We start from the raw sequence: 13,336 nt of genomic DNA on the forward strand, positions 1-13,336 counted from the left end.
TTTTAAATCAGTGCCGTTATATCCCAGATACATCGATAGATAATGTATCTAAGTTAGATAATCCTTGAGGTCCTTTCTGATAGAAAAAGACCCTGTGGTTTTACTTTCGTATCCTTGGTCTGTGTTCTTTCTAGCCACTTGGTACTTACTTGTGTGCAATCTAAAAACACACCCCCAAAAAGTGCATATTAAAACAGGAAGAAAATTTAAATTCCCTGTAATGTTGCCACCTGGAGATATCCACTATTTTGGTTTACATCCTGTGTGCATTTCTTAATGCTAGTTTGATACTAAAAGTTTGGTTTAAGTTCAAATTCTGCCAATTTTACCTGGCGGCTATTTGCATTTTTTCAGATGAGTGGTTATTGGCTGTTTTCTTAAAAAGCACATTCTACCTTTACTCTTTTTTTTTTAAATAGTAATAGCTTTCATTTATTGAGTCTTTTTTTTTTAACATCTTTATTGGAGTATAATTGCTTTACGATGGTGTGTTAGTTTCTGCTTTATAACAAAGTGAATCAGTTATACATATGTCCCCATATCTCTTCCCTCTTGCATCTCCCTCCCTCCCACCCTCCCTATCCCACCCCTCTAGGTGGTCATAAAGCACCGAGCTGATCTCCCTGTGCTATGCGGCTGCTTCCCACTAGCTATCTATTTTACATTTGGTAGTATATATATGTCCATGCCACTGTCTCACTTTGTCCCAGCTTACCCTTCCCCCTCCCCGTATCCTCAAGTCCATTCTCTAGTAGGTTACTCTTTTAACTAGATATCTCATTGTACAAATTTCCTGTCATTGATAATCCCTAATACAATGGCCCTTGCTGTGAGTGTTTGCCATTACTGATTTTGTTTGTTCACCCCTACTTTTGATGTTGTGGAACTGGACTAAAGGAGTAGAGAGGTAGTTAGGCATAAAAGCAGAGAAGGCATTTGTGTTTATTTAATTGTTGAGAAGAAATAAAAGATGATTACTGTAGGACTATTTTTTATTCTTGCTTATAGTTAAATGTTATCTAGAGCTTAAATGTCTTAAGTAGTTATTCTAAATGTAATGTTTTCTTAAAAAGACTACAGTTTTGGTATAAAATTGTACAAATTTAATATGAAATTGTAGGATACTCCCGATTGAGTCTAGTGTACTGTATGGTAGATTTCTAGATGGTCCCCTCTTTAGATGCCTTGTTGTACTTAGAATTTGTCCACCTAATTGCTTTTTCTATAATGTCAAGGTTTTTCTTGTACTTTTGGGATCTTATGCTATTTGTAAAACGTTAATGTCCAGTGTTGGATTGTTTTGTTTGATTTCAGACATTTGCTGAGTAGATAACATGGGTGTGTTTCTGCAAGTATTTAAACCGGGGATTCATGCAAAAGCAGATGTAATTTCCTCTTGGAAAAGGTACCCAGCATTTGAAAGTTAGAATTGGGTGCTAAAGTTGATGTTTGGGGTTATTACAATATAGACTTGTTTTCACACCAGTTAATATTTTCTTAGGGTTTTAACTGTTAACTGAGTAGTTTGCTGCTGTTGAAATAACATGGTATTTGACAAATAGATTTATTTTTCAAGATGTCTCAGTGATTTCCTCTTGTACAATGTATATACTTCAGGATGTATAGAAAGGAAAGCTACAATTGAGCCCTTATATAAATGTTATAAGGTAGGAATATGTTCACTGTTGTTTGAAAACTGATTGTAAGAATAACCTCAATTAGGGAGTGTAACTTGAAGTGTCAGTACGGGCTACTGATTTAACACATGACCTTCTTCACCTCACCTCCCATTTTGCCCCCCAGAATATAATCTTTATTCTCATTGTGCTAAAAAATGAAAAGTCTGCTGTAGAATGCATCTGATGTCATTAGCTCTTCAAGTGGATACCATTTTACATGTGACAGCAGAATTCAGTTTTGAATTGCTGAAGAAATTTAAACCCTCCATAAAAAAGAAAAAAATAACCAACCTGTGTTTCATGGGAATCTAACAGAAATATACTGTAAGATTATTTTCATCATAAAGATCTCATCAGCTTTGCCCAAAAAGCAACTGCTTGACTTGTTTGGTGTTTATTTTCTGTTTTTGTATAAATTTTATATATACAGCTAGTGTACCCAAGGAGACCAGTAAAAACTGTTAAACAGATAGGGTGTACCCAAGGAAAGATGAAAGCTGAAGGTACATGAGACAAAGAATTTATATCCTGTTTTAAATGTATCTAGTGTATATTTCTTGTCTCCAGACAAGTTCATGTTTATTGTTTTATTTATGCTCAAGTGAAGTTGTAGATTGTTGGTAGGCCATTTTAGAAATGGGTTGTCTGTGGTACAAGTGGATTCACGCAGCCTCTGCTCTTCCATTTAAGATAGGGTTTGCAAGAGCTGGCCTGAAGCAGCACACTCACAACTTGACAAGATTTCTTTTTCCTTTTTGTAGGGGGAAGGGTCACCTGAGAAAATAAATTATTTTCAGGGACTTTGGGAACCTAACGGTAAATATTACATGTAACCTGTGAACAGATTAAGCCTTTATATATTCATTAAAGTACTCTGGAATTCCTCAACTTACCATCACTCCTGGCCGCACTTTCCTTGCCTGTTTTGTTGCTACGTGTGCTTGAAAGTAATATCTGCGTTCCTTTGAAGATGTTCTATAGGTCACATTTGTCAGTTACAGACTAGTCTTCCTTTTTCTCAAGTTCAGTGAAATCTCACTGAACAGTAATAATAGCAATAGCTAACATCTGCACAGCACCTTACAGTTTGCAGAAAACGTTCACATTTTCTCGTTTTTTTTGCATAGTGAACCTGTTATGAGATTTCTCTTGACCTTGATGCTAAAAGTGTTAGAATCTTTGAAGTCGCTAGAGTCACTGAATATGCTGTAGTCTTGAATAGCGCCCTGACAAGGGGCAGATTTTAGATGCGCTACCTTGAAAGCTGCGTGTAATTATCAAAATGGGGGGCTTGAGTTCTTTACCCACTTGAATCAGATTTACTTTTGTGAGTGATGTTTTTCTAACTGTTATCTGGATGGATTTTGTATTCATTATATTCTAACCTGTAACTTGTATAAATTTACCATCTGTTGTCATTAAAAAAGTGTTCGTAATTACACTTTGATGTCTCCTGGTTAAATTAATAGTTAAGTTTATTAACCTCTTCATTTTTTTTACATTTGTTTGCCTCTCTGTTTATACCGTATAGAATATGAATAGAGCTGTCAAGGGTAAGCTTTTATGCAGTAAATGTAGGCCAGAGATGCTCTCAAATGGGTGGGGGCTGTGAGGGATGCTGAGACTGGAAGGGCCGTGCTGGGCCCGTCAGAATTGGTATAGGTAGCAGTGGGGAAAAGAAAGCAGCTCCTTGCCTTGTGCCTTAAAAAAAAAAATCATTTGGGGGCGAATGGGCTTCAAATACCACTGAAGGAGTGAGGGTGGGAAATACCTGTGGCTAATTAAAGACAGGGATAGTCAGTTCCTGGCAATGTCCAGCACGCCACTCCCTCATGGCAGTGCCCTGTTTCCTCTGTCCTCTAGGCCACTTGTGGATTGTACAGTTGACCCTTGAACAACACGGGTTTGAACTGCATGGGTCCACTTATTTACGGATTTTCTCAGTAGTGAATACTACAGTGCTACACAATCTGGTCGGTTGAAGCTGCAGATGGGGAGTGTGGAGTTAGAGGATTTCCCACTGTGGGGAGGGTCGGTGTCCCTAATCCCCGCTGGTTCAAGGGTCAGCTGTACTCATTCCAGCTCCTTGCTGCACTTTGGAGGGTTCCAGCTAGTTCTCATTAATAAATAATATCCACTCCAAAAAAAGATTTGAGACATCTTAGTATCAAAATGTACAGCTTACGTACAATTGTATTTATATACAAAAGTACAGATTGTAAAATGTCCAGGGAACTCAGGAGACAGGTAATGACAATGCAGAAACCACTGGAGTCACCTTGTGGGATTGAGTGCCCAGACCTAACACGAACCTGAGTCAGAACCTCGGGGTGGTGGGGCCTGGAAATACATATTTATAACAGGTTGTGCTCTGATGCAGCCGGTTTGAGAACCACTGCTAGAGATGGAGAATTATACATGGATATTTTTAATGCTGGACTTGAAGATGTTTGTATAAAGCAGGCCTGAAATGGCAGGCACTTTATTAGGCAAAGGTAGAATCCTGTGTAATGCTATATTGAAGGTTTAGTTTAAAATGAAAATTTACGGGCTCCTTGACCATCCATATTGACTTTGCTTCACTATTAATGAACTATGTTAACCGAAAACTGTAGTACAGGAAACAGCCCACTTGGAGACAGCTTAGGTGTGCCAAGGAATGGCCACTGCTGCTCCTCTGATGCCTTCACCTTATTTGGAATCCTCACCGCTGTGGTCTTTGGAGAGAGGCAAAACCTAACCCAGGAGTTCAAGTGAATTTGGTCTGAACAGTAAAGCAAGTAGTGGAGAAAACCAGGAGGGTTTCCTAGGCATATCTGCTCCATTAATAGTATGACTCCCCTGCCCCCAAATAGTTTTCCTCGCATCGCTGACATCTTTCCACTTCATTTCACGCACACCCTGCTGTTTTGCCCATTAAAGATGCATTTAGGTTAATCCTCTTAGAAAATACAGGATTTGGGTGGAGAGCAGCTCACATCCTGGCAACTCAGTTGCTGCGTCCCTTCAAAGGAGCATCGCGCTACCCTGAGGGAATGCATGCTAGAGATGAAACTCCCTGTATCCTTTTGCTTCTCACCATCTTCCCTGCCTGGGTCTGGACCAGCTTCACTCCTCTAACTGCTCCTGTAGTCATTTTGCCACAAAGCAGCTAGCAGGTTTCTTCCTTTAAGAATCTTCGATCGATCGGGCATGCCATACCTCTGCTCAGAATCCTCCAAATAGCTCCCAGTCTCCCTCAGAGTGATATCCCGGCTCCATGCACAGCCTACAAGCGAGGCCTCCTCCCTTTGTTTCATTCGCTCCCCCTTGCTCAGCACTGGGCAGCCTACTTTCCCTTCCCCAGATCTCCCATGCCCACTCCCGCCGCACAGCTTTGCATCGGCTCTTCCCTCTCCCTTAGATCTTCCCTCTCCCCTGGCTCCTTCTCACCCTTCAGGTCTCAACTCTCAAGTCACCTCCCCAGAGAGGCCTCCTAATCGAAAGTCGCAAGTCCCACATCACTCTCATAACACAGAACATTGATTGAAATGATCTTATTTGTTTATTATCTCCCTCCCTCCATGAAAGCATAAGCTCAGGAGAGTAGGCACTGTCTTATTCACCACTGAATCCCCAGGGTCTAGCACTCGTTTTAATAAGGATGTTCTTGGTTAACTGCAAGTAACAGAAAATGCTGTTCAAACGATGCAAAAGGCCAGAGATGGGGCTAATCCATTGGCACAGTTAATCAGGGTGCCTGCTCCATTTCTCTGCGATTCTCTCTGCATGTCCTTCTCAGTGTGTTGGTAACATCCTCAGGCTTCCCTCCCTCATGAGGACAAAGTGACTGCAGCCATTCCTGGGCTTCATCAGCACACCACAGACAGTCATCCAACCACCGAACAACCCCCCTGGGCTTTACTCTGGAGTAATTCAGTTGATGTGCCCACCAGTGAAACAATCACTTTGGCCACGCAGTGCCAAGCATTGGTGGGTTTATGCCTGGACAAGTGCCCAGTCCCAAACCAATCACTTGGGGGTTATACTGGTTAACTCAGGGCACTCAATGCCCACCCCTGGGGGAGGGGTTAGATGCTGGTAAGGCTCCCAGCAATGTTTGCTGCAGGGCTCAACTGATTCGTTAACTGGATGAGGCAATGTGCAGTATATACACGTATATGTACAATAGATTTGGATATGGCTGCGGGCGTGGATATGGATATGGCTGTGGATACGGACGTACACATAGATACGAATGGAGGTGTGAGAGGCATGCACTTGGGGGTCAGGGCAGGGCAGGGCCTGGGGCGGGACCATCTTCCAGAGGACTTTACAACTGCATGAGGGCTTGGCCCTAGTAGGTGGCAAGATACCAATACAGTCCCTCTACGAAATTTGGTCAGCTCTGCCTCGGGAAGAAGGCTGAAACAGTTGGAGGGTCATCAAATTCTTTCTCCCATCGGTATCTGTGGCTCTCTGTTCCCAGGGTCCGCACTCTGCTCTGAAGCCCTAAAACACACCCTCTTTCTCAATCACTCCCCACTCCCACCCTTCAGCACTGCGTCTGTGTTTCTTCGGAAACACAGGTACACATGGGGGCGTGCTTTATGCCTGCACACGAGCAAAGTGTGTGGGTGTGCTGGATGTGCTCTTCGTGGCTATGGCACCAGGATTTTCCTGTTCAACGAATTCTCATGGAAGGTAGCAATTGCAGTTGTTCAGCTGGGATCCCGCTGAAGACATGTCCCAAAGACAACAGTGGCGAGAGGTGGCCAGGCATCCCAGTGCAGGAATACTCTCCAGTGCTGTACTCTGTGATTCTGCAATTATCGGTAACATCATCAAGTTCAGCTCTGGCCCGTTAACATGCACAAAAGCAGAAAGAATGAGAGTAGAAACAGAATCTGATTTTCTCAGCTATGTGCAAACTATACAAATATGTATTTTAAAGAAAAACGTATGTGGCATAGCCAGACTTTGTTATTTTAAAAAGACTCACAATAGAAAATGAAAATGTTTTGGGGCTGTGAAAAATGAAGTCTGTTCACATTTCTATATTCCATTTCTTTCCGAAAAAAATTGGATGTAGGACAGATTGAGAGCGCTGTGCCTTTTTTCCTAGTATTTCTGCTGCTCTTATAGCTAGAGACACATTTCTCATCCTCCACTCTTTGCTCACTCTTCCCTCCCAGCCCACCTTGAACCAACTAGAATTTAAGATTAATAAAGTCGAGTGATTAAGAAAATAAATTAAAAACAAAAAAGGTGAGTGGGAAAGGAATAGAAAGCTCAGTAAAATGGAATGAGCAAGAGAAGTTAAATGAGTTCTTCTGACTGACTTGGCAAAAAGGGCTGGTGGGTAAGGCCCCCGTGGAAGGCAGAATTGTAAGATACCCCCAAAAGCCCCATTCCCTATATACATGCTTGTACAGTCCCTTCCCCTTGAATATGGATGAAACCTGTGAATATGATGGGAGAGTAGCTCCCTTGATTTGGTTACTGTATTAGTTTGCTCAGGCTACCATAACAAGGTACCACAGACTGGGCAGCTTAAACAATTGGAAATGTATCTTTTCGCAGTTCTGGAGGCTAGAAGGCAGAGATCCAGGTGTTGGCAGGGTTGGTTCCTTCTGAGATCTCTCTCCTTGACTTATAGATGGCTGTCTTCACATGGTCTTCCTTCGGTGGGTGTCTGTGTCCCGGTCTCTTCTTACAAGGACACCAGCCATATTGGATTAGAGCCTGTCCTATTGACCTCATTTTAACTTAATTATCTCTTTAAAAACCCTATCTCCAAATACAGTCACATTCTGAGTCACTGGGGGTTAAGACTTCAACATCTGAATTTTGGGGGAACACATTTCAGCCCGTAACAATTATGCTGTATCTGTGGTGGGCAGAATAATGACTCCCCCAAAATGTTCACACGTTTATCCCTGGAACCTGTGAGTATGTTACCAGACCTGGCAATGGTGAGTTAAAGGTGAAGATGAAACGAAGGTTGCTATTTAGCTGACCTTAAGAGGAGGAGAGTATCGTGGATTATCTGGGTGGGCCCAATGCTATCACACAGGCACCCCAAAGATATATTCACTTACTAATTCCTAGAATCTGTGAATGGCAAAAGAGTGGATCTTACCTTATATGAGGAAAGATGTGATTAAATTTAGGATCTTGAGAGGGGGAGTTTATCTGGATTTATCCTGGTGGGATAATCTTTGCTAATCCCTGATAACCTAAATGCAATCTCATGTATCCTTGTAAGAGGGAGGCAGAGGGAGTTTGAAACAGACCCACACAGGGGAGAAAGCCATGTGAAGACAGAGGCAGAGACTGGAGTGATGAGGCCACAAGCCAAGGAAGCCTGCAGCCACCAGAAGCTGGAAGAGGCTTCTCAAAACACCAACCGCCCAGTGGCGAGCTTAAGAGAGTTCAAGGGGAGCTTCACTATTTGCTTCTCAACGGGCCTGACTCCCAACCCCAGTGTCTGCCTGGGCGAGCTCTAGTGTTCCATGCATTTCCACGCAGGCAGATACCACAGTAACCAATTTTGCTCACACTCTGTTTGCCCAGTGCCCTCCCCTATGCCTGACACAGAATAGTTGTCCAGTGCATATGTTGGGTGAATGAATGTCATTCCGTATTATGTGCCTTGTAAGAATTCTTTCCAGTGAGTTTGACTTTTATATATGCTTTCCGTTTCCTTGAGTCCCTGAGGCATCTGGATCTGCCATGGAGGGAGAGTCCCGGGGGCAGGTGCAGCCCTGCGAAGAATTAGGCCTCATATCTGCCCTCAACACAGTGTTTGCTACAGAATGCACATTATTCATATTTGATATCGTTCGAACACATGGTTCTTCGTATGTCAGAGATAGATGTAGTTTTCATTCTAGAAGGTGTGTGTGCTTTCTGTTAACGCAGTGGGCTTTAAAAGTTTAATTTGTGGCAGTTCCATAACGATAAGTGATAATGCTGTTTCGGCATGACCCCTCTAACCAGAAATGACAGATGTTTTAATCATCACATTCAGCTCAAGGAACAAGCTTCCTGAATCCTGATCACACATTAAAATGTATTTAATTGTTTTAACAAAATAAGCATTGGTATGTTGAATCTTTAATTATTTGCATTATGAATATGCCATGCGGTTGTGGATGCTTGAAGAGACCTTCTCTCTGTACTAAATATCAACTTCTTTGGGGTAAAGTCATGATCTTTCATGTTCCAAAGAATGTTTAGTGAATTTTCTGAGAATCTATCCGACTGCCCCTTGTAAACTGGCCCAGTGGTACACTCGGTGTAAGCAATGAACCCACACCCAAAGTCCGTAGTTTACATTAGGGTTCACTCTTGGTGTTGTACATTCTATCGTTTTGGACAAATGTATAATGACGAGTATCCACTATTATCGTACAGAATAGTTTCACTGCCTTAAAACCACCCCTGTACTCTACCTATTCATCCTTCCTCCCTCTGCCCCCCTGACCCCAACCCCTGGCAACCACTGATCTTTTAACTATCTGCATAGTTTTGCCTTTTCCAGAATGTTATATAGTTGGAATGGTACATTATATAGCCTTTTCAAATTGGCTTCTTTCACTTAGCAATATGCATTGAAGGGTCCTGCATGTCTTTTCATGGCTTGAAAACTCATTTTTTTTAATGCTAAATAATATTCCATTGTCTGGATGGACCACAGCTTGTGCATTCACCCACTGAAGGACATCCTGGTTGCTTCCAAGTTTTGCCAATTATGAATAAGGCTGCTATAAACGTGTGTGCGTGTTTTGCGTGGAGTTCAGTTTTCAGCGCCTTTGGGTAAATACAAAGGTGTGTGATTGCTGGATTGTATGGTAAGAGTATGTTTAGTTTTGTAAGAAACTGTCTTCCAGAGTGGCTGTACCATTTTGCACTTCCACCAGCAATGAATGAAAATTCCTGTTCCTCCACATTCTCCCTAGCATTTGGTGTTGTCCGTGTTTTAGATTTTGGCCCTTCTAATAAGGGTGCGGTGGTATCTCGTTGTTGTTTTAGTTTGCAATTCCCTAATGACATATGATATTGAGCTTTCCATGTGTTTGTTTTTTGCTTGTATATCTTCTTTAGTGAGGTGTTAAAGCACATCTTTATAACAAATGCTTTAATAAAGATAAAAAACCTGACAAACTTTTCAAACCCTTTTTTTAAAGTCATCTTGTTCGTTTCGCTGTTGCTTCACATTACCAGTAATAAGAAACAGTTTGTAAAATCTAAAGTCTACTAACTAAATATATACAGTTGACTCTTGAACAACGTGAGGGTTAACCCATGGACCATGCAGTAATGTAATGTCTACTAGTGAAGAATATTTGTGCGTAAGTGGACCTGTGCAGTTCAAACGTGCGTCGTTCAAGGGTCAACTGTGTAAATTAAGAATGCCCGATTTGGGGGAGGTGCATTGGTCAAGGAGACAGAAGATCTGAGTTCTGGTTCCTCCTTGCCACCAAATGTTTCAATTTAAGCAAGTCACTTCCCTTTCTGAATCTCAGTGTCTTCTGTAAAGTAAGGGTGATGTCTAAGATTCAACTACGGCTTTCTTTTTCTTTTATATTTTAAGTCAGTCACTATAATGGCCCCTGTCAATATAGAGACATCTGAGCCCCTTGATTGCCTCATGGTAAATTTTATATAATCATCTTGAAATTTTTCCATATTTCTGTTCTGTGCTGAAATGAAGAGCTTTGAATGAGGCTGAAACCTAGCAACCAGCTCTCCTGAAATACCTCATTGAATGTGTTGTACATAGAGTGTATCAGGGGAGAATATATACAGCAAAAATGGTAACCACGCTTCAGCATTAATTTCATTTGGTGACTCACCCACTTTGTCATCCAAAGATGGCATTGATCTAAATTATGACCTTTTCTTCTACTTCATATCATTAGAATAATGCCAGTAAAAGGGCAATGACTCACCACTGGAGCAGATTCTTCTTGAGAAAATTAGCAGAGCTTTGTCATGGAAATCTTGGTCAAAGGGTCTTTTATTAACTTCACCTGGTGAGAAAGCCCATCCTTTGCCTGGCTGGTTAAGGGCCTCTTGTATAATATGTCCTGTGGATTCAATCTCGCCCAACCATATTATTTTGTTGATGCTCTCCCCTTCTGTCTGTAATTTAGGCTTTGAATGCACGAAATAATTTTTCGCTGAATCAGTTGTTAATTGTCATTGCCTTTGTAATTTGAAGGGGATTAGGGGGCTTGTTTTGCACTCTGGACTAGTTTTCATACATAGTTTGTGGATGCAAAGCCCTTTATGCATGTATGTTAATTGTGTGTCTGCACTTGTAGAAGTGGATACTCGATGGCAAGAGTGTTGAAATAAAAATAAGGCCTTGTTAAAAAAAAAAAAATAAGGCCTTGTCATTAGACACAGTTTGCTTATTATTTCAACATACCCTGGTCTTATTCAATTATATGTCAAGGCAATATTTAATAAGTATAATAATTATCATTTGTGCTTAATTTAATCCACACTTCTCTAGCCTACCAAATTCTGGAAGGCATTGGGCGTAACTGCTTATATTCCTTTTGTAAAATACTAACAGAAAATTGCGTGTACTTGAAAATTTGATAAATACCTCACACAACTGGAAGCAACCATCTCACGATCGATCATCTAGTCTCACTCTTCATTGTGCATTTGAGGCCCAGAAAGGGGAAGTAGCTTGCTGAAGGTCACACAGCAAGCCATGGAAAAGCTGAGGCAACACTTTAATTCTCCAGCTCCCAGGCCAACCCCTTAGTATCTCAGTAGGCCCTCTGAATCGGAACCACTGGGGATAATGTTGAGTGTTCAGGAGAGTGTTAAATGATATTCTGTGCCATCTGCTTGAGAAGTCTATAGTATATTTAGAAACATTGCTTTTCCAAGTGGTCCCAGCATATAAGGTCTGGGATTCAAAGAGGGTAAATTAAGATATTTTAAAAATTCCTTTCTGTGGTGCCTCTTGGTCTCTAGTAAGCAAGATGCTTTTAGATTCATGTTGTGCTTGTAAGTCAGTTAGATTGATTTCCACGAGAGACACAAGAAATTTAGTGTCATAACTTCACGGAACACCATGTATAGACTTCTGCTTTGGCATAAGGTACTAAGAAAATCTTTTCCTCAAAGTAGTGGAAATAAAATCACTAATGTGTAATCATTGGAACAGATCCTTCTGGTGAATAAGGGGCCGATTATCACCTTTTGGAGGCTATATTAATTAACTCTTTTATCCCGGGGTTAGGTTACTAGTTAGTCTCTGGTCATCCTTTTTATAAATTCATTTCCTAGTAGATATGGATTTTCTTCTTCCTAAAAATTTACATACTTTCACAAGAAGCCTGCCTGAACTGAAAGTAGATAACTGAGTCGATTGTTTATGTTTCCAAATCGTTTTAAATGAATTTTAAGGAAACTTAGGGCAATTCAGTAATTGGTTGAATCATCAAGCAAAGTGAAGCTTCAAAGGCTATAAATAGCAGTATTTACTGGTTTTAAATATCCATGGGGAAGAGTCAGTTAGATTGGATTCTGTCATACACATCCTAGTCTGTGTAATTCTTGAATTCATTTTTCTGGGGGCTAATGCCATAGAGATCAGACTTTTTATTCATTCATTCAGATATTAATTCATCAAATATATTTAGTGAGTAACTTCCATTTGCCAAATCAGGGGCGAGGTCCAGAGAGGCATGAAGGACATGGTTCCTGAATGTGAGTAGCTCCCAGATTGGAGAGGGGAAGTGGCAAGGAAGTAGGGGTACTCCATGTTTAGAGGTGCTGGGAGGAGGGCATGTCAGGGACAGTGCAGAGCAGGAGGTGGGGTACCAGGGTGGGAAAGGGGAAGAGGGTGTGGGGTTTGGGGAGGTGGCAGGCTCAGGACACAGAGGGCCTCGTGAGCGCCATGCTTGCCCAAAGGAAAAGCATGTGCCAAGGCCCAGGGGTGGAAGGGAGTTCAGTATGGCTGGAACAGAGCTGCAGATCTTCAAGGGCAGAGAGTAGGGGCAGAAGCACAGGTCTAAGGGTCATGAGATTGGGCAACAGGGAACCAGCGAAAGGATTTTTTGGCAGGAGAAGGACATGATCAAACCCGTGCTGTTAGAAAGCTCCCTTACCAACAGTGGGGAGAAGTGTCGGGATACTTTGCTAGTTTCCATTATTTTGCTGATACAACTCTGCTGCAGTGAACACCCCCATATAAGTCTCCTTGAGTGCAAGGAAAATCATAGACGAATGACCAACTTCCCCTCAAGCTGGGGAGCCACTGGATGAATTGTGACTTATTCATAGAATGGCAAAAGTGAATGAACCAACTCCACATGTATCAACATGGATAATATTGAGGGGAAGAAGGGAAGTTGAAAATAGGCTACGTGCAGTGCAATACCACTTATGTGAAGTTTAAAAACACACAATAAGGCATATTGTTTGTGGATAAGCAAGTGCATAGGGTGACTAGAAGAGTACACACCTACCTCAGCTACTGGGTGCCTCTGTAGTGGGAGGGGAAGGGAGCAGGGTTTGGCCTTCAGCTGTTTGGTAAGACTTTATTTATTTTTAAAAAAGTATATGTCAATCCCAATTTCCCAATTTAGCCCTTCCCCCCTTTCCCTCTTGGCAACCATAAGTTTGTTTTCTATGTCTGTGACTCT

This window comes from Balaenoptera physalus (assembly GCF_965194825.1).
Source record: "Balaenoptera physalus genome assembly, chromosome: X".
Classification (NCBI taxonomy): Eukaryota; Metazoa; Chordata; class Mammalia; order Artiodactyla; family Balaenopteridae; genus Balaenoptera; species Balaenoptera physalus.